The sequence below is a fragment of the Aphelocoma coerulescens genome, chromosome 1 (genome assembly GCF_041296385.1).
Source record: "Aphelocoma coerulescens isolate FSJ_1873_10779 chromosome 1, UR_Acoe_1.0, whole genome shotgun sequence".
NCBI lineage: Eukaryota > Metazoa > Chordata > Aves > Passeriformes > Corvidae > Aphelocoma > Aphelocoma coerulescens.
The window spans coordinates 18,680,986-18,699,741 of NC_091013.1; the positions used below are offsets into that span (position 1 = coordinate 18,680,986).

At 42.1% G+C, this 18,756-nt stretch overlaps 1 long non-coding RNA gene across 3 annotated transcripts in view; it reads left to right on the forward strand.

The window, feature by feature from the left end:
- The window catches only part of LOC138104342 (uncharacterized), a 50,162-nt gene that overhangs the window by 26,088 nt on the left and 5,318 nt on the right, over positions 1-18,756 (forward strand). Inside the window, exons 4-5 of one of the 3 annotated variants that reach the window (XR_011148022.1) lie at positions 1,130-1,325; positions 1,614-1,848. This is a non-coding gene — a long non-coding RNA (uncharacterized lncRNA). Of the gene's footprint in view, positions 1-1,129; positions 1,326-1,613; positions 1,849-18,756 lie in introns of those variants that run through there. The other 2 variants (XR_011148024.1, XR_011148028.1) reach the window with 2 other exon arrangements.

The window sequence follows — 18,756 nt, forward strand, 5'->3', positions numbered from 1 at the left end:
AGAAATTACTGAAGACTGACATTTTTGAGATAACTGTTTATTTTCTTAGGGCCAAATTCACCACTTGTGCAAACTGGTCTATTTCCTTCAAAATCAGCTGAGAATTTCTGAGCACAAGAAGTTAATTAAAAGTGTTACAGCAGTCCTGTGTGTTCCCTTTTTAAGAGGCAAAATCAGGTGGTCCGTAAAGATCATATTCCATGTCCCAGTCCCGTGGGCACAGTGGGATGGCTCCCTCACTCGCAGACGGAGGCGCAGCTGGTGAACCAGGCTGTAAAGTGTTAGGACAAGCTCAACAATTTAGCAAGGGAAAACAACCCTACTATTCCCTCATTCCTGTTTTAGGTGCAATTGTCTGTCATAAATTTAATTCCATCAGTCACGACCTTTCAGAAAGGAAAGGAGGATGTGATCTTTCAGCATCTCTGTGTTCCCAAACACCCTGGCAAGAACCTGCATTTTATATGTCAGGAACACCAGCTTAATTCCTACCACTTGAAAGGTGGGAGAGAAGGCAGCTGTTGCTCCTTTACCCTGCCCAGTCACCGCTGCTGCTTACACACCAGCAGCACAGTGGTGATGCCCTGTGCTGCCTTCTCCATTGCTGTGACTGTCCACAGCCCCAGCCTGCTACCAGAAACAGGTAAACAGACACAGAGTAACCTCATTGAGAAAAACCTGTCTAATTAGAAGTGGAGATGCAGGTAAACCATGAGCTGCAGCCAGCTTTAGCCACTTTGTAGTTGTTTTCTGACTGGGGGAGGAAAGCAGATGTGAAAACTTAAGAGTATCTGACTGCCAAATCTCAGCAAAAAGTACTTGTCTCTTCACAGCTATTGTCCCCTTCTGGGGGAGTGTGAGGCCTATTTACTTTCTGGGGAGAGTAAAAGCTGGCTAGGTGGCAGACATGAGAAGTTATCTTCCTGAACATGTAAGGAAGACACTATTTTTTGGTAGAAAAAAAGTAAGAAATGATGTAGTGGGAAGCACAGATACTAGGGCTATGACAGAAGAGGACCAGTCACAAAGAGGGACCATAAATGGAATATGTGGGCATGAAGGAGGAAGAAGGATGTTTGCCCTTCTAGTTTCAGTGAATTAATGAGTACAGTAAATTTATGTCTTGCAGTCACATTTCAGGGAGGAAATCAATTGCCCGCAGCAGGAGCAACAACCAAGAGTCACAACAAACCCATTCAGAAGACCACAGCAGTGACCTTGGATTTAGCTGTGGCTATGTTTTCAACTCGTGGAGGGTGCTGGTGAAGCAATGCAGCAGGACTATCACAGGATCTGTATTCAGCAGTTCTCTTCAGGAATTCATGGTGAGGTTAATATACATGTTGTTGCTATTTGATGAGATTTCTTCCCTCAGCTGTCTGTGGGCACCCAGGAAATGCCCTGTGAAGGCTCAGAGGCAGGCAGTCTGGCTGTCTCTGAGAAAAAGTCCTCCATCTTCAGAAAATTACTATAGAAAACTTATCCTAGATCCTGAACCCATCAGTGTGGTGGAACTGGCAGGCCCTGCCCCTGGGGAAGCGCTGGCTGTGCTCTGCTGCCAGGCTGTGCAAGTCTGTGCCTGCTGCAGCTCAGGGTGGGTTTTACCTGTGCAGGTGGGGAATGACTCCAGGACCTCCGTGGGCTGGGGACAGGCATGGCATGGGACATCTTGTGACAGTCAGGATAGACCACAGGAGATACCTATTTCTTGTTTCACATGGAGGAATGTCTGGTGACTCTCCCTTTCCATGGACCTATGCTCCACCTCCCTCCCTGTGGATTACCTGGGAATTGAGCAAAACCAATATAGCAATGTCTTAACGAATTTGCAGCAGGCATGACGCCACAGCTCTGGTAAGTAAACAATCTCATGCATCTCAATGGGGTAATTACCTCTGAGTTTAGAGACAGCAGTTTAAGTAGAATCATGATGAGCTATTTCACTTTTGATCAGTTAGAAGGTGCATCTATCTCATTCCATGGTATTGAGCTGCCTCTCATGTCTGCACATGGTCTCAAGCAAAGCTGCACAAACTCACATCTTTCCACCAGACAATATAGATGTAAGGGTATCTTGTCAAGGAGAAAATCAGTGGCACTCTGCAAACTTAGCATGTGGGCAGTATTAAAGACATCACAGTTAATATCAGAACAAACATATACAGACTGCTGAAAAACTCTTGTTTCCTTTGGGGTTTTTTCTCTCATTTCTCTCCTTTTATTTTAATAATCATTTTAGGTGACTTCAGCACAGAAATTCTGTGTCATCTTTGCTAAATCTAGTCTGCTGCAAAGAAAGACAAAATCCTGTCAGATGAATTTGCAACAAACTCATTCCTCCTGAGAGGTGAAATGAAGTTTCTTGATAGAAAGGGCCTAAAGTGGTTTAGGTGCTATAATCTATCTTCTCAAAAAGAGCTCAGGCCTTCTGTAGATTCCTTGTTGCCATTTGAAGGTCTCAGACCAAAAATAACATCTACAATATCATTGGCTACTAATGTTTAAGCACCTGCTCCCTGTCTAGGAGGTGGATAGGAAGACTCAGGATAAAGTCAGATGTCATGTGCTACAGTCACAGGTGGCTGGAAATCTACACCAGAAGCTTCACTGGTGACGCCCAAGTACAGATCTGTGAGATGAAAACATTTGGAATCATAAAAAAGTGAATTTACAAGTAAGCAAATGTAGATGTGCTTGCAGATTTGATGAGCATTCTAGTCAAATGTGTAATTTTCTCTGAAGAATACGGAAAACATCAAATACAAAAGTGGTGACTGATTTTCAGTTTTATGTCTCATACAGATTTTTTTCTTCTTATCATAGGCTCATAGAAAGGTTTGGGTTGGAAGGGGCCTTAAAGGTCATCTAGTTCCAATCCTTCTGCCATGGGTACGGACTCCTTCCACTAGACCAGATTATTCAAAGCCCCATCTAACCTGGCCTTGAACACTTCTAGGGATGGGGCATTCACAACTTCTCTGGGCAACCTGTTCCAGAGCCTCACTACCCTCACAGTAAAGATTCTTCATAATCTTTTTTCTTTTGCTCACTTCTGTTGTCTTCAACTATTGTTAAGGCCCCTCTGGAGGTCTCCTTTGATAATAGATTTTGCATTTCATAATAACAGCTCTCATTCTGGAGTGGCCTCTTCTTCCTCTGGAGTAGCATTTCTGCCTTGTTGTGTAGTGGTTCTTCATCACTATGGGGTCACACACACACACAGACACACACACACACACACTTCTCAAATGCAATTGTGTGCCATGACCACTGCAATCCACCCACCTGGCTCTGCTCTGTCTTACTCTAAGGCTCCTAAAATGATTTCTGAACACTTCACACTTGGCTGCCTGCAAATCAGACATCTGTGTTTTCTGAACGTTTTTCAGCAGGTGAGCTGGAATGGAAATAGACTGTTTCCTCACTTAATGTTCCTTATTCCAGCACCTCTTGCCACAAGTTACTTTCATAATGTCCCAGTGCACACGTAGCAATGTAAGTGTGAGTGCATTGCACTAGTGGGACAATGTTTTGGGTCAGTGTACAGATTGAGATGCACCAGGAACTGCAGCCAAACTGGTTTTGCAGGCCTGTAGGTGAGGATGCTGAAAGATGAAAAAGCAGACTGGAGTATTATTTAACTGTGTGTGTTGAATGGGGTTGTAGGGGTGGATATTATTTGATTAGGCCTGTTATTTTGCTACAATTAATTACTGGTTGTGGATAAACTAATGAACTAGATAGCCACTCTGGTGTTGGGATAAGATGCCTCTTTTCCACCACTTAGAAGACCAGCCTTGAACTCCACTCAGTCAACAGTGAGGGAAAAGCTTTAACAGGGAGGACATACCAATTGCTTCTCTAACACACATGTTTTTTCAGTGTCTTCACAGCTCCTGCATGTGATTTACAAGAGACAGCAAAGAGTCTGACTTGCCCAAGACTCTCATTTAGATGTTTGTCTTTAGTTCAGGGGAAAACCTTTGCCCCAGACCCTGTCCTAGTGAATCACTGCTGTACAGCTGTGGTACCTCTGGTGTCTTGTCTTGGGTATGGTCACCCTTTCCAAGGATGCCCCTCCTGAGTCTGTTTCCCCAAGTCCTTCAGTTTCTGTCAGGGTGCACAGTTCACGGAGATCACTGATGGCAATATATTTTAGTGCACACTTAAAGGTGATTTTCAAGGAATTTTCTGAATTAGGATTTAGGAACTCAGCCTGTCCTATGTTCCACATTAGAAATGCTGCGATTTTACCTCCAGTTGCAGCCATATTGATTTACACTTGGAAGAGAAAATTGATTAAGAGTGGAATGACTGCAGAGTGAGCTGCACACAAGCGAGGTCTGCAAGCGGGAGGCTGGAGGCAAGCTACAGCCATTTTGAGACACTCGGAGTCTCTTTTCCCCTGAACTCAGTCTTGAAAAAAATAAACACTTTTATTTTAATCAAGAGGTTTAGTGACCCTCTGCTGCAAGCCTCAGAGCCTACCTCACAGTTGTGAGAGGGTGATGGCAAAGATCAATGACTTCTGCGAAAGCAGCCGCTGCTTGGGCACACCATGCATTCATGTTCCACTGCTGAGGCACCTGTCATGTTATGTACTGATTTTTCTTTTGTTTGTCAGAGGCACAGTTTATGTATTAAAACTAATCCTCTGCTCCCTACAGGAAAAAGAACAAAGATCCTTTGTTTCCAATGAGCTTTAAATGAAAATCCAGAGCACCTAATTAGGTAACTCAGCTCCCTAAAATTGCAGCCTGTGCAGCTTTGTTTCTTGCCTTGCTGGCTGCTGAACACCATTTGTCTGTCTGTCTGCCTGTGACCCTCTCAAAATAGGATATAGTGCATCTGTCTCCTGCCTGCTAACATCCTGGTGTCTCTTGCAAGAGTTTGGGATTTCTGGAGTGCCAGTGTACAAGCCACCCCTCTCTGACAGTTTCTAGTCTAAACATAGACACATCAACTCTGAAAAATTTCCAAAATTTTTGATCATTCTCTATGTAGCTAACACAGGAGATGGGGGTATCTTGACCAAACCACCGCAGATTTCCTTGTTTCTGTTTCCTCAGTGAGCAAGGGCATTTCTCACGTTGACAGCAAAGCCCTGTGCCATGCCCTGCTTCTCCTTCCCTTGCTGCTGGCCTTTTTCTCTTTTTCAATTTTTTTTTTTCCTCTCTCTCATTCCAGAAATCTGAATTTCCCTTCTAATCTTTTGTCAGGTGAATTCATAATCAGCCTCATTGGGCAATCCTTCTGCCCAATGCATTGCCTGACTTCAGTCTGTTCGTAGTTCAGAGCTGAAAATCTGCCTTCCCCCAAGACCGAGACACAGCTTTGTCCAAAGCTAGTCATGTAAATGGATGGTCATCAAAGTTTAACGACCTCATTACTACTCGTTTGCAGAGTGCAAAAGCAAGCACTTTCTGTGAGATATAGATCAAAAGAAAAGGGAAAGAAAACAGCAAAGTCGACTCATTTTCAAGACAACTCGCAGCCCCATCTGAGCATATGTGAACTGCCCTTAGCAGTCGATAGCAATACTGCTAATCATAGATCGTTTTCTGCATTGCCTTGCCAATAGTCCTGTGAATATGTATGTAGATCCCTGTAAATACCCATTATACATGTATGTGTATACACAGTATATATGAGAGATCAGTGGGAATACACAACCCAATTAAAAATATTAATTTCTTCAGTTTCAGATGACAAGAAAATGACTACAGGTCTTGTGAAAACTCATGGATATTTGATCTTTGTCAATGAGGTCATGGAGGAACACTCAAAGAATGACTCCCACAGTGAGAAAACTGTCCTTAGGCTGGACCATGAAACACAAACATCAAACCCACTGTTATTATTAATTCTAGTTGTGTATTTCTAGGCTACTGTAACACCTATTCCGTTGGTGTGGAACAGAGTGGACTTGAGGGGTAGGTGTGGAATAATTGAAAGTCGTGTCTGGTGCAATGTGTGGTGTTGGGAACAGTTCCTAAAGACCCTGAGGTTCACCAGGGAGGTTCATCTCACATGACCTGAAGGAACTGAAGTGTAGGTGCCTTAAGACCTGCTTAAGTCACTCTCTAGTTAGAAAAGAGAAACAGGAAAAAGTCATGATGCAAAAATAACCAGCAAGAAGACTGGCTAGAGTAGAAGAAATTGCTAATTCAGGCACAGCACAGAAGTGTAAAGGCAGAGAAAATCCTAGGGTAAGTGTTTTGCTTTCACCATTAGGATTTCAGAAATGAACATCTGAGAAAATAGGAGAAGAAAACTGAGAGTCATCACATTTAGTATAAGGAGCTGGGGGGTTTTTTAGAGGAGATCTATGAGAAAGCTTTCTCAAGTGGTAAGCTCAAAATGCAACACAAATGGGGAAGACAGAGCAGCAGGTCCATCTACAAGGTCAGCTGAGATCCTAAGCACTTTGGAGAAATCTATTATGATGTTTAAGTGTAATTAAGAACTCCATTTTACTGGTATATATTTGCCCTGCTTTTTCGTAGCTTTTGCCTCTCATTTTTCAGATGTTTCTTGCTTTATTAGAATAAACTTCTTAAGTTTTATTGATGTTAGAAATTATCTCTAACAGTCATACAGTGCTTTATTACTCCAGGATTGACTAATCTAAAAATAAAACGGTGTCTGCTGGTGGAACAGATGCAAATCCCTGAGACTTAAAGAGCAGAGCATGCAGGTCATCAAGGGGGTTAGTACTGTCAAGACTCACTATGCAAAATGAGCAAAATGAGGTTAAACAGCATCCTTCTGGCCCAGCACAGTCCACAGAAAGGTATCTGCTGCTCTTATCCCCTCCTCTGACCACTTTTGAGACTTCAGAAATATTCCCATCCCGTACAAAGACAACGCAAGTCTTTCAGAGGCTGTCACAACACATAGCAGAGATGTTAGCTGGTACCACTGTATTGAGTACTGAGAGAGGGTATTGAGTGGTGAAGATCAATGCATTGAGCTTACTCAGGATGAGCAAGGACCTGACTTTCCATTGTCCTCTTCCCTGGTCAGTACTGTTTCTGAGTCTCCCCAGCTGGGATCTATGTCTTGTCCAATGGAGTCTGTAAAGACTTGCCAAAGAAAACTGATCCAAATTGCAACATCTTGTGAAGACTTGGGAGTGTTCATTGTTGCTGTTGTTGTATCTGTATCTCTTGAAGGAAAGCGCTGTACTGAAAATTTAGTGACCTGACCTAGTCACACTTTTGTTAAAGTGTCCATGGAGTGCCATGCTCCTCTGAGTGATCCTGGGAGATAACTCAGGAAAGAGAATTGGTTTGCACAGAACCACAGCTCCGAGGGAAAATCCTCAGGGATCCACACCATGAAAAACGGTTGACATGATGTTAGCTGCTATCCTAAAAATAAAAATAACATATCCATAGAGTTTCAATTGCTTTAGAGGAAAGAATCAACAGGTATTTATTTCTGTAAGGCAGGCTTTATGATCTCCATAATCCAGCACACTCAGCTATGCTCCTTAGTGTACAAAGGAAGAATACTGCCTTCTACAGAGAAAAAAACCAAACTAAAATAGAATAGTGAATGTCTACAGAATGGGTTTTATGGGAACTCAGACTAAACGATAGTAGTTGTTTCTTGTTGTCTGACTCAGCTTTGCATCAGTGACTTTGAAAGTGATTTCTGAATGTGGCACTGGAGGGAGAAACCAGAATGGTCTCCTAGAATGAACATTGAAATATTTGAAGAAATCCAGCCTGGCAGCTGCACCTCTAAATTCTTTGGGGTTCATGCTTCAGCTGTTACTTGCAGTATCAGTTACTTAGTAAATACACACATGCCAAAGAAATGCTTAACAAGGTGCACATGGGCACTCGTTTAACTCCCCCATATGACAGAAAAAGGAGGCTCCCTCAATCAGCCCACATGCCACTTCTTTTCTAAATACAGATTTTTTTTTATTTTTTTTTTTTTGCCAGCAGTGAGAAAGAAGCTAGAAAACAGCATCCCTCATAAGAAACTTTAAACAGCTAAGCAGCTTGATTAATTACTTAGGGATTCCCTAGGGCTGTTACTAAGGTAACAGGAGTAGAAATGTTTGAAGAATATGTGTGTGTGCTGGAGAATACATAGTGGCTTTTCAGCAGCGCCCTGCACAGTGAGTTTTTACAGTATTAATGTAGAAAATAAAAAGTGTGTGCATATGTGCATGTACTCATGAAAGTGCAGAGCCCACACAGCCCTATGAATCCCCAGCTGCATCTGCTGAACACAGAAAAAAAAAAAATCTGCTTTGGTTTTCAGGAGGACGTAACAGGAAAGGAATTTAAAGGGTTCAGGGCACATCTCTTCCCAGCTCTACCATGCCTTTATTTTGCTGGCTGATTTAAAATGTTTTCTCCTTCCCCCTTACCAGACAGCACTGACCCAAGGCTAGATTCCCACTCTCCTAGGCTCGTCTCAGAGGTGGAGCCACCCACACTGCTGCCTGGCTCCCGTGGTACCCACCACATCTGGCTGTGCCCAGCAGTGCAACATCCCTGTGCTGAGCAGTGGTGCTGCAATGGTGGAGAAATGCTTGTAGTTTCATGGTCTGTAGAGTAATGCATTTTCTAGTCAAAACTGGTGAGAGACAGCAAGAAGTGATTAGGGTACAGAGCACACTCTTGAGGAAGACACCATTGACCTGTAGGTAACTGCAGTGCATTTGATGATGTGGGAGAACAACCATCTTTAGTGACACCCATGCCAGGATTTTATCAAAGTTAATGTCCAAGTTAGTTAACACAGGACATGGAGGTAATTAGAAATTTTGGCCACTTACACAGAAGGAGAAACCACCTCCTCACTAACTGATCAGCTTGCATCCTTAGGAGAGAAGAGTTCAAGACAAGACTGAGCAAATGCATAGCTTGCAAGAGTGATTTGGGATAAAAGCTTGTTCTGAATTTAATGACAAACCTGTAGTTGTTTGAGTTCCTCCCAGGGATATTATTTTTTTCTCCTTCTGAGACATCCTTCTCTCCAGAGCTTTTGCACATACCTCACTGCCCCCTCCCTGTCTCTCTCTTCTGGCAAACTTCTGCCCAACTCCTCCAACTCAACTCTACAGCTGTGCCAACCCAAAGGCTTGAAAGAATTCATGCTGACTTAGTAGTTTTTTATTCATAGACATTCATTTGCTTTTTATCATGTTCCCAGCAGTGACCACAGGGAGAAACTCAAATTTCCAAGAGGAACCACTCAAAAACGTGACACTTGCAGGGCTTTGTAGTGAGAGATGCTGAATACCCATAGCTCTCACTTGGCTCTTCACAGGATGCTTATGGCTCAAAGTGTGAGAAATTATTGCTTCTGGTTTATAGACACTGCCTAAAAAGTAACTAAGAAACATTCTGGAGGAACTGAAATAACTTCTGAGAACATCTTTAGGACAAATTGGGGAAAAAAGTAGTCTGAGCAAAACAAGTATGAAACAAAAGGCACCAGTGTGATTTGGAGAGAGTTTGGTATCTGTCTATGCTCCTCGAAAATGTAGTCACAACGTTGCTTTGTGTTACTGCATCTGTTTTTTCCTCCTAAAATTGTTTCATTTTTATTGTTGTTGAGTTCTGCCTATCTTCTGGCAACCTATGGCTACTGTTGTTCTGCTAAGCCATTGAATATCTTAAAATTGTTGGGCAGTGCTGCTATCATACAGCTGTACACATAGCCCAGTGTGAGGAATGAGACAACTCTTTGTAGAAATTAAAACAATTTATTAAAACAGAAAAAAAATTGAAAAATTGCAAAAAACTAACAAAATATAAAAATTTGGGATCCAGATGGCTCGAGAGATATGCCCCAGGAGCGCAGGGATTCAGGAACTTTAGGCTTAAGACAGCTCTGAACCTCAGGTAGAGAAAAAAATAAACTTGCAGTTTTGGCTGGTCAAAAAGAAATCTATTTCTAAAAGCCCCTAGAAAGGGGTAGGCTTCTCCAGCACTGCCTTAGCAAGCTGGAGAGGATGGGAGAATGAGCCACGTGTCTTTCTTTTTCTCCCTGTTATAGCTTTTGCTCCGCCCACAGTCCGCCCACAGCCCACCCCCCTGGTTCAAGGCGGTTGGTGTTTTCCCCTTGACAGACCATCTCTGTCCACCAATGGCTCCTCCTGGTCAGAGGGGTGATATTAGTTGAGATAAGGGTCATGTGCTTATGGGGGGCTGGGCTGTTTGTTGCAACTGGGGTTTTTTAAAATCTGCCTTGAAACCAAGATACAGGTAAAACAAAAAATACATCCAACACATCTTAAAACACTTGTAAAGGTATACAGTAAACACAGGAAGATCATAAAAACTTGATTAGTGTACCTGGACTGATGGATTGATTTTAACATTCAATTTAAAAATATTAAGCTCAAATTAATTAAAGCACTTAATATGCAAAGACCAAGCACAAATAGGGATTTCATGTATGACAAGTCCCCCCTTTTTCTCTTATGTTCACATCTTTGGTCTTTGCATTTAAGTGGAGGTGGATAACTCTTCAGGGATAGATTCAAGCTCTTTAAAACTGTCCCACACTTGCTGGGCAATTTTTCTCTCCTTTCTAGTTTTCTTATTGTTACTATTATTGACATGCATAATCTTTTGAGCGAATGGTGGACGCTGCTGTTGTCCTTGAAGATCCTGGATCAGTGGCATGCTTTGGACGACAGTGGTGATTAGACGGATGAAACAAGGGATTAAACAAGGGAGAAAAATAAGTCCTGTAAGGGAAAGTCCAACAATAATTAAAGCTTTTTTCCACCATTGTCCTTGGCCAGTAGAGGTCTTGTGGTGCTTCCCAGAAGTGGGGTTGTATACTTGCTGCTGTAATCCAGTACTTGGAAATTTGTGGCAGGACAGAATATGGATTTCCTTGATCCCAGCACTGCCAGAGTTTTTTAACAGGATTCAAAATGCAGTTTTTGTTTTTAACCTTTTCTGCAGACCAGAATACATCTGGTTCTTGAGGTATCCACCAATGTTTTTGCCCATCAGTTACCAGGTACCTTTTGCATATTGTCTCACCAACTTCTTCTAAAAATTTTCTTCCTTTCCTCCAGATGCATTCTTCTCCAATAACAGTATTGCTTAGCAGCCAGGTTTCATTGTCATGTCTGGTTGTGGGGGAGAGATTACTCAGTCGGAGTAGATCGGGGGGTCCAAGACTGACTCCCCGCCAAGGCCAACTCTCCGATTCTAAAGTTCCTCCGCACACCCAGCAATTTGTTAAATTTAGCTGTTGTCCAATCCTTTCTGCCAGGTCAATAAACAAGTTTTTCCTTGACATCAAAGGATTGTTTTCTTTTTGTTTTTCCTTTTCTTCTATGACCACCTCTTGGATCAGGTCAGTGTCATAGGTCTTTCTTTTCAACAAATCTTCTGTTTTGGTTATGTATCTAAAATTGAAACAGAGCCAATCGTCTTGGGAGGGGCACTCTCCCTTCTGCTTATGTATTTGGGTGCCAATGTTTTTGCCAATCCAGTACTTGTGACCTTTTTCTGAGCATATACTCAACCTTGTTATGTTATAACAAGATGGATTAACATAAGTATGTGCTCGGAAAAAGTGTCGAATTTGAAATGAGCCTCCTTCTGCCTGGTACACAGTCTTGTAACATCTGTTACAGCGGCTGTCGGCTGCTTGTGTAAAGGGAGGCCAGAGGACCCAGAGACAGATGACACTTAGTAGCAGGATGTTGCTCACTTTCCCCTTTTGGCATACCCGAGAGGAGCTGTCAGCATTTGGGTTGCCTCTGCTGGTGGGGGTTGTCATCTTTGCTTCTTTCGTCCTTTCTTTAGGCATCTCACCTTCAGATGGTTCTTCAGTGACCTCAGGCTTCTGGAAACTCATGGTTATTTTAGGGTTGGCCTTGTCAAAGATTAGAGTTATCGTGCCCATAATTTTGGAGTCTGATTGGACTGTTATTGGAAGAGAATGCTGGCTTCAAATGGAGCCTTACTATACAGTTGATGTGACAATATGGTTGTGTGAAGGCAGAATCTGTAAAAGGGAATAACAAAGAACAGAATTAACAGCAAAATATTTTCAACTTAGTTTAACAACTTGTAGCTAGCACTTATTACTGAGGTATAACTGGGGAAGAACTGGGAGTACAGGATTTTATTAACTTGGAGTGAGGGATGCTGAGTGGAGCTTTCAAACAGGGTGTTTAGTTTGATGGTTTGTCTGGAGGTTTCTTCTCTTCAGTTGGTGGTGTTACTGGACCCTTCACCCTCTTGACATGCGTCCAGCCCTTTTCAAATGTCCGGACAGCTGTTTCAGTGGTTAGCTGGACCTGAAATGGACCTTCCCAGGATGGGGTTAATGACTTTTCTTTCCAGGATTTTATTAACACCCAGTCACCTGGATTGATGTGATGTAAATTAAAATCAAGTGGGGGAGTTTGTGGTAGAAAACCTCTTTCCCTTAGCAACTCTAGATTTTTGGCAATTATCTGTACATATTGTTGTACATTGGAGTTTCCACACTCTTTCACATTCAACTCTTGTGGTGTAGCAAGGTAGGGTAATCCATACAACATCTCATATGGTGAACAACCCAAATCAGATCTTGGCTGTGTCCTGATTCTAAGAAGAGCAAGTGGAAGGCATTTTACCCAGGTCCATTTTGTTTCCAGCATTAATTTTGTGAGGGTGTTCTTGATTGTCTGGTCCATCCGTTCCACTCTCCCAGAGCTCTGTGGATGCCACGGGGTGTGTAATCTCCAATTTGTTCCTAATTGCTGAGCCAATTGTTGTACAATTTGGGAGGTAAAATGAGTACCTCGGTCTGAATCTATGCGGTGGACTATCCCATAACGGGGGATAATTTGCTCGAGGATCACCTTACTCACTGTCTGGGCTGTTGCATTGACAGTTGGAATAGCTTCCACCCAGTGGGTAAGGTGATCAACGATTACCAATAGGTATTTCCACCTCTGGACAGGAGGCATTTCTGTAAAGTCAATTTGAATGTTTTGGAAAGGCCTGATTGCTAATTCAATTCCTCCGCCCGTGTTCTTTTTCATTACCTTTTTGTTGACTTTTTGACAGATTACACAGTCCCGGGTTATTTGGTTGGCTATTTCATAAACACCAGTGCATCCAAAGGTTCTGAGATAGTGATCCGCCAGAGCCTTTGAACCCCAATGATTGCTTTGGTGAATATTTTGTAGAATTTCTCGGGTTAAATTTTTGTTTAAAATTTGGCGTTTATCTGGTAAATACCAGCGACCTTGAGAATCCTCATTAGCTCCAATTAAAATTAATTTCTGTTTTTCCTGATCAGTAAAAATGGGCGTGGGTAAAATGTTAGTTTGTGGAATAGTGTCAGATGTGGTGGTGTTAGTTGGAAGTTGGTTTACTTCCATCACTTTTACCTCTTCTTCCACTGCTGCTTCTTTTGCTGCCAAGTCTGCTAGGTTGTTCCCCCGAGCTTCTTTTGTGGTTCCCGATTGATGACCTGGAATATGCACCACTGAGATCACCTGAGGCAGTTGCAGTGCTTTTAGAATTTTTAGGATCAATTCCTTATGTAGGATATCTTTCCCTTTGGTGTTTAGGAACCCCCTTTCGGACCAGATTTTTCCAAAGGTGTGGACTACGCCATAAGCGTATCTGGAGTCAGTGTAAATGGTCCCGATGCTTCCTGCTAGTCGGTGGAGTGCTTTTTCTAGGGCATAGAGCTCACAGACCTGAGCTGACCAGGTTGGTGGCAATCTGCCCTTTTCTAGCACACACATTTGGTGTCCATCGACCACTGAATAGCCAGAGCATCGCTTTCCATCCACCACTCGAGATGACCCGTCAATGAAGAGGATTTCCCCTTCATTGAGGGGACAGTCCACCAGGTCCTCTCTGACTTTTGTTTGGATGTCAATTATCTCAATGCAATTGTGTTCAATTTCTTTTTCTGATGGGGTCCCATAAAGGAATTGAGCTGGATTTTGGTGTGTACACACAACTAACCTCAGGTGGTCTGAGTGCATGAGAATGGCTTCATATTTGACTATTCTTGGGTCAGTTAACCACTCTGCAGCCCTGTGAGCTAAAATGGTTTTGATTGAGTGTGGTGTATGCACTGTCAAGTCTCCACCAAAAATGAGTTTTTGACTCTCCGAGACCAGAACAGCTGCTGCGGCGATGGACTGGATGCAGACGGGCCATCCTCTGGACACTGGATCTAGTAATTTGGAAAGAAAAGCAACCGGCTTCCTGACTCCTCCCCACTCCTGGGTCAAGACGCCATAGGCAATTCCCTTCTCCACATTAACAAATAGATCGAAGGGTTTTTCTAGTGAAGGAAGGCTTAAAACAGGTGCTTTTGTTAATTTCTCTTTCAGATTTTGTAATTTTTGTGTGTCTGAATTAGTCCAATTAAAAGGTTCTTCTTCTATTAGTTTTTCATATAAAAATTTGGCAGATTGTGAATACTGATCAATCCACAGTCTGCAGTATCCAAATAGGCCTAATAATTGCCGGATTTCTCGTTTTGAAGTTGGAGGTGGTAGATTTAGGATTCCTTCTACTCTTTCAGCACTGAGTTTTTTTGTGCCATGGCCAATTAGATGTCCCAAATACTTCACCTCCTGTAGCACAAATTGTAATTTAGGTTTTGACACCCTCAGCCCGTTCCTCCCTAGAAAATTCAGTAACTGAATTGTAGCAGTTCTTACCGTAGACTCCTGTTCCCCAGAGAGGAGCAGGTCGTCTACGTACTGAGTTACCTGAATCCCTTCGGGTGGAGAAAAGGAACTTAGCAAATCTTCTAGCGCTTGGCCAAAGAGTGTGGGTGCCTCGGTGTACCCTTGAGGCAGGCGAGTCCAGCGCAGCTGCTGCCTCCGTCCAGTGTCTGGATCCTCCCAGGTAAATGCAAAGATGTCTCTGCAATGAGAATCTAGAGGACATGACCAGAAAGCATCTTTAAGGTCAATAACAGAGAACCAGGCATGTGCTGGGGGTACCCGACTCAGGAGTGTATAGGGGTCCTGCACCAGTGGGTACCTGGTTTGGACTCTCTTATTGACCTCACGCAGATCTTGTACAAGCCGGAATGACTTATCTGGTTTCTGGACAGCCAAAATTGGAGTGTTGTAACTGGATTTGCAGGTCTCAAGAATTCCATCTTGTAATAAGTCCATGATAACAGGCTTCAGGCCCTTTCTTTTGTCCTTGGAGAGGGGATATTGTGGTACACGTACTGGCTGGCTATTTGGGAGCAACTCAATTGTTAGAGGTGTGATGTCTATTTTTCCCCGGTTGCCAGGTTTGGCCCACACTACCGGGTCAATGTGTTGCTCATCTACTAAAGATAAAACAAACAATTTAGTGGTCATTTTTCCACCCTGCGGTACCACCCCAACCCTCAGAGGTATTTGGAAGTCACGTCCTAAAAGATTGATCCCAGCTTGAGGTAGGTATAGCACATCCCCTGTATGGGTACGTCCTTGTATGGAAAGGGTTACATTTTTAATTACAGGAACAGCAAAGCTTTCACCATTAGCACCATATATATCTAATGTATCTTGAGAAATAAAACATCCTGGAGGTGTTTCAGTGACACAGGTTCTTTCAGCACCTGTGTCCACTAAAAACTCCACTTGTTGTCTCTGGGGTCCAGCTTCTAATTTTATCAAGGGCTCTTTAAGATGTTTTTGCCCCAGAGAATAAAGCCCCTGACCCCTTCAGTTGTTCAAAATTTGTCCCTCCATTTGAAGGACTCCTTGATCTCTCTGCTTTTTAAAACAGTACCACTGCCCGTGGCCTGGTTTATTACAGTATGTGCAAATTAACCTCTCAGGTCTTTGAACAATTGGGGTAGATTGTTTATTGCAAACACAAACCTGTGGCTGTTGCTGAGAGCAGATTTGGGGTTGCTGTTGTGGGATGCCCCTTTGGGAAGTTCTTTGTGTAGGAGGGTTGTGGATTGGAGCATTAGTACTGTTATTCATTATTCGGCTTTTAGCCTTCATCCTCTCTTCATCCCTCCTAACAAAGACTTTTTGGGCTTCCTCCAGTAATTCATCTAGTTCCCTCTCTGGCCATTTTTCCAATTTTTCCAATTTTTTCCTGATGTCAGGCCAGGAGTGAAGCACAAAATGTACCTTTAGCATAGTTTTGCCTCCCTCAGTGTCTAAGTCAATGACAGAATAAAGTTGAATGTTATTCCTTAACCGAGCCATCCAAGCTGTTGGGGACTCATCCTTTTCCTGTTCCCCACAAAATGCTTTTTTCATATTATTAACTCGAGGAACAGCTTCTCTAATCCCTTTTATAATTAAATTTCTGTAGTCTTTCATGTTCCTCCTGCCCTCTTCTGAATTTGGGTTCCATTCAGGGTCTGTCAGTGGTAATTTTTGTTCTCCAATTGGGCCCTGATTAGAATTATTTTCTCTGTCCCAGACTGTCACTCCTGCAGCTCTAATCAATTTTCTTTCCTCAATGGTGAATAAGGAGTGAAGGATGGATTGTATCTCTCCCCAATTATAAATATTAGGGCCGAGGAATTGATCAAATTGGTCAGCTAGACCAATGGGGTCAGCCATCAGACTTTTCATTTCTTTTTTAAATTCCCGTACCTCAGATGAAGCTAGAGGTACAACTACATAACCAATTCCTCCTTGAGCATTTCCCATGGGTACCTCCCTAAGAGGTAAAATTTTAGACTCATGGGGAGTGCTCAGGCAGGTGGGACAGTCAGGTGTTTTAAATGATTTCTTTCTAGTGCAAGATGCTGGGCCATCCTGGCTAGAAGAAATCCTTTGTCCGGTTGTCTTTTTGTGAGAGCAGGAAGGAACAGAATTTTCTTTTTCACTTTCATTCTCATTTTCTGAGTCCCTTTCGATTGGGTGGCTTGATGAAGGAAGGACCCTTTCTTGTTCAATTTGGACCCTCCTTTCTGGAGGAGTTACTGGAGGAAGGTAGTCTAGGGGGTCCCACTTTGGTTTATTTAATTTAGGTTTTTGTTTTTCTTTCTGTTTGTGTTCTTCTGCAATGGAAAAAATTTGGTTTGAATTTTTATTAAGTCCAATTGAATCAGATTTAGTTTCCTCTTCCAATTCTATTTTTTTGCTTTGGTCTTCATTTTGTTTTTGCCAATAATTTAACCAAATTTTAGCATAGTCTAATTCATCAGAATGTTTTGGAGCTTTGTAATGTACATAAGAATGCAAAGCCTCACAAAGCCATTTTTCAGAAGACCCATACTTGGGCCATCTGAGTCCATCTTTGTTAATTTTATGTTTTGGCCACTTAAAAACACAGTACCTAATCATTTGACACTGGTCTTTTTCTTTAGTTAAAAGATTTTCTTCCCACTTTAGGAGCATTTGCCCTAACGGACTGTCTGGGAAGATTTTGTATTTCTTCATTAGGTCTTTCTTTTTGCTATTCGCTTGTCCCATTTTGTTACTGGGAAGCAAACAAGTAGCTAGTGCAGAAGAAAAAAAATTTTTTTTTATTTTTTTTTTTTTTTTTCTAATTAAATAAACCAAAGTATTGTATTATATAAAACAATTAAAATATTGCATAAGGAAATAATATTACAAAATAACCTAAATTCAATACACTATCACAATAAAAAAATGATAATAAAGTTATAAGCATAAAATACAATACAACTAATGTAGAGAAGAGCAAGCAGGGTTAGTAGATATATAAGGGAATGAATGATGGCGAATCTGTGGGAAAAAAAATTAGATATGGCAGGCTGGTGAGAAACAAATATGGTGCAAGAAAAATTAATTTTAATTATAAAAAGAATAATTAGTGAATATTTAAATTGGTTAAAGTATAACTGAAATTTAGATAGTTTTATACATATATACTTAAAATTTAAGAAACAAGAGTTGTCTTTATTAGCAAAGGAGAGATAAATTTAAAATATTTATAACCAAATTAAAGGAAAAAGATTATAATGAATAACACAAACAGTAATTCAAAATATCAAAGTAGTGTCTTATGATTAAAGCAGATAAAGCAAATTACAACTACAATCCAATAACCCAAACACTCCAAACAAACAGGAAGTATAAAGGTGCTAGATAGCACTGACCACAAGAGTGCAGCTAAAACAAGTTCACACATGCACAGGGGTAGCAAAGGGGTGCAGTTCAAATTAAAAGGACACAAAATGGCGGCCGACCACGTGGCGGCCCGAAATTTCAAAATGGCGGCCGACCACGCGGCGAAAAGAAAAAGAGAGGGGTTTAAAATGAGGTTTCTCCTCAGTTCTAGACCCGAGGAGACTGAGACACTAATAAAAATGAATTTGGGGCTGCGCACACCCCTAAAACGTGGAAACCTCCCCCCAGAAAGGCTGATCACCACACTCGATCTTCCCCTCTGTGTCTCTAAAGGGGTGATCCCTCGTGGTGCCCTTAAAAATGAACCCTTTCAAGCACACTCACACACACACTGGGGGCGGCCAACCCCCCCACACACTCTCTCACAAAAGGAATTCCACTCGGAGGTTCCCCAAAAACTAATAGCCCTTAAAAAGGGTAAGTCCCTAACTAAGTTCCCTTTAAGAAGGGTTCAAGCCTTACCACAAGTCTTTCTCCACCGGAGGTGTCCTTTCTCTGCTGCAGTAATCCTTGTGGGAGCCCAGAAAATCCAAGGGGAAAAACCAAAAAACCAAAAAAATAGTAAAATTAACCAAAATACCTGGATTTTAGGGCAAAAATAGGCTCCCGGACGAGCCCCCAAAAGAGTTGTGAGGAATGAGACAACTCTTTGTAGAAATTAAAACAATTTA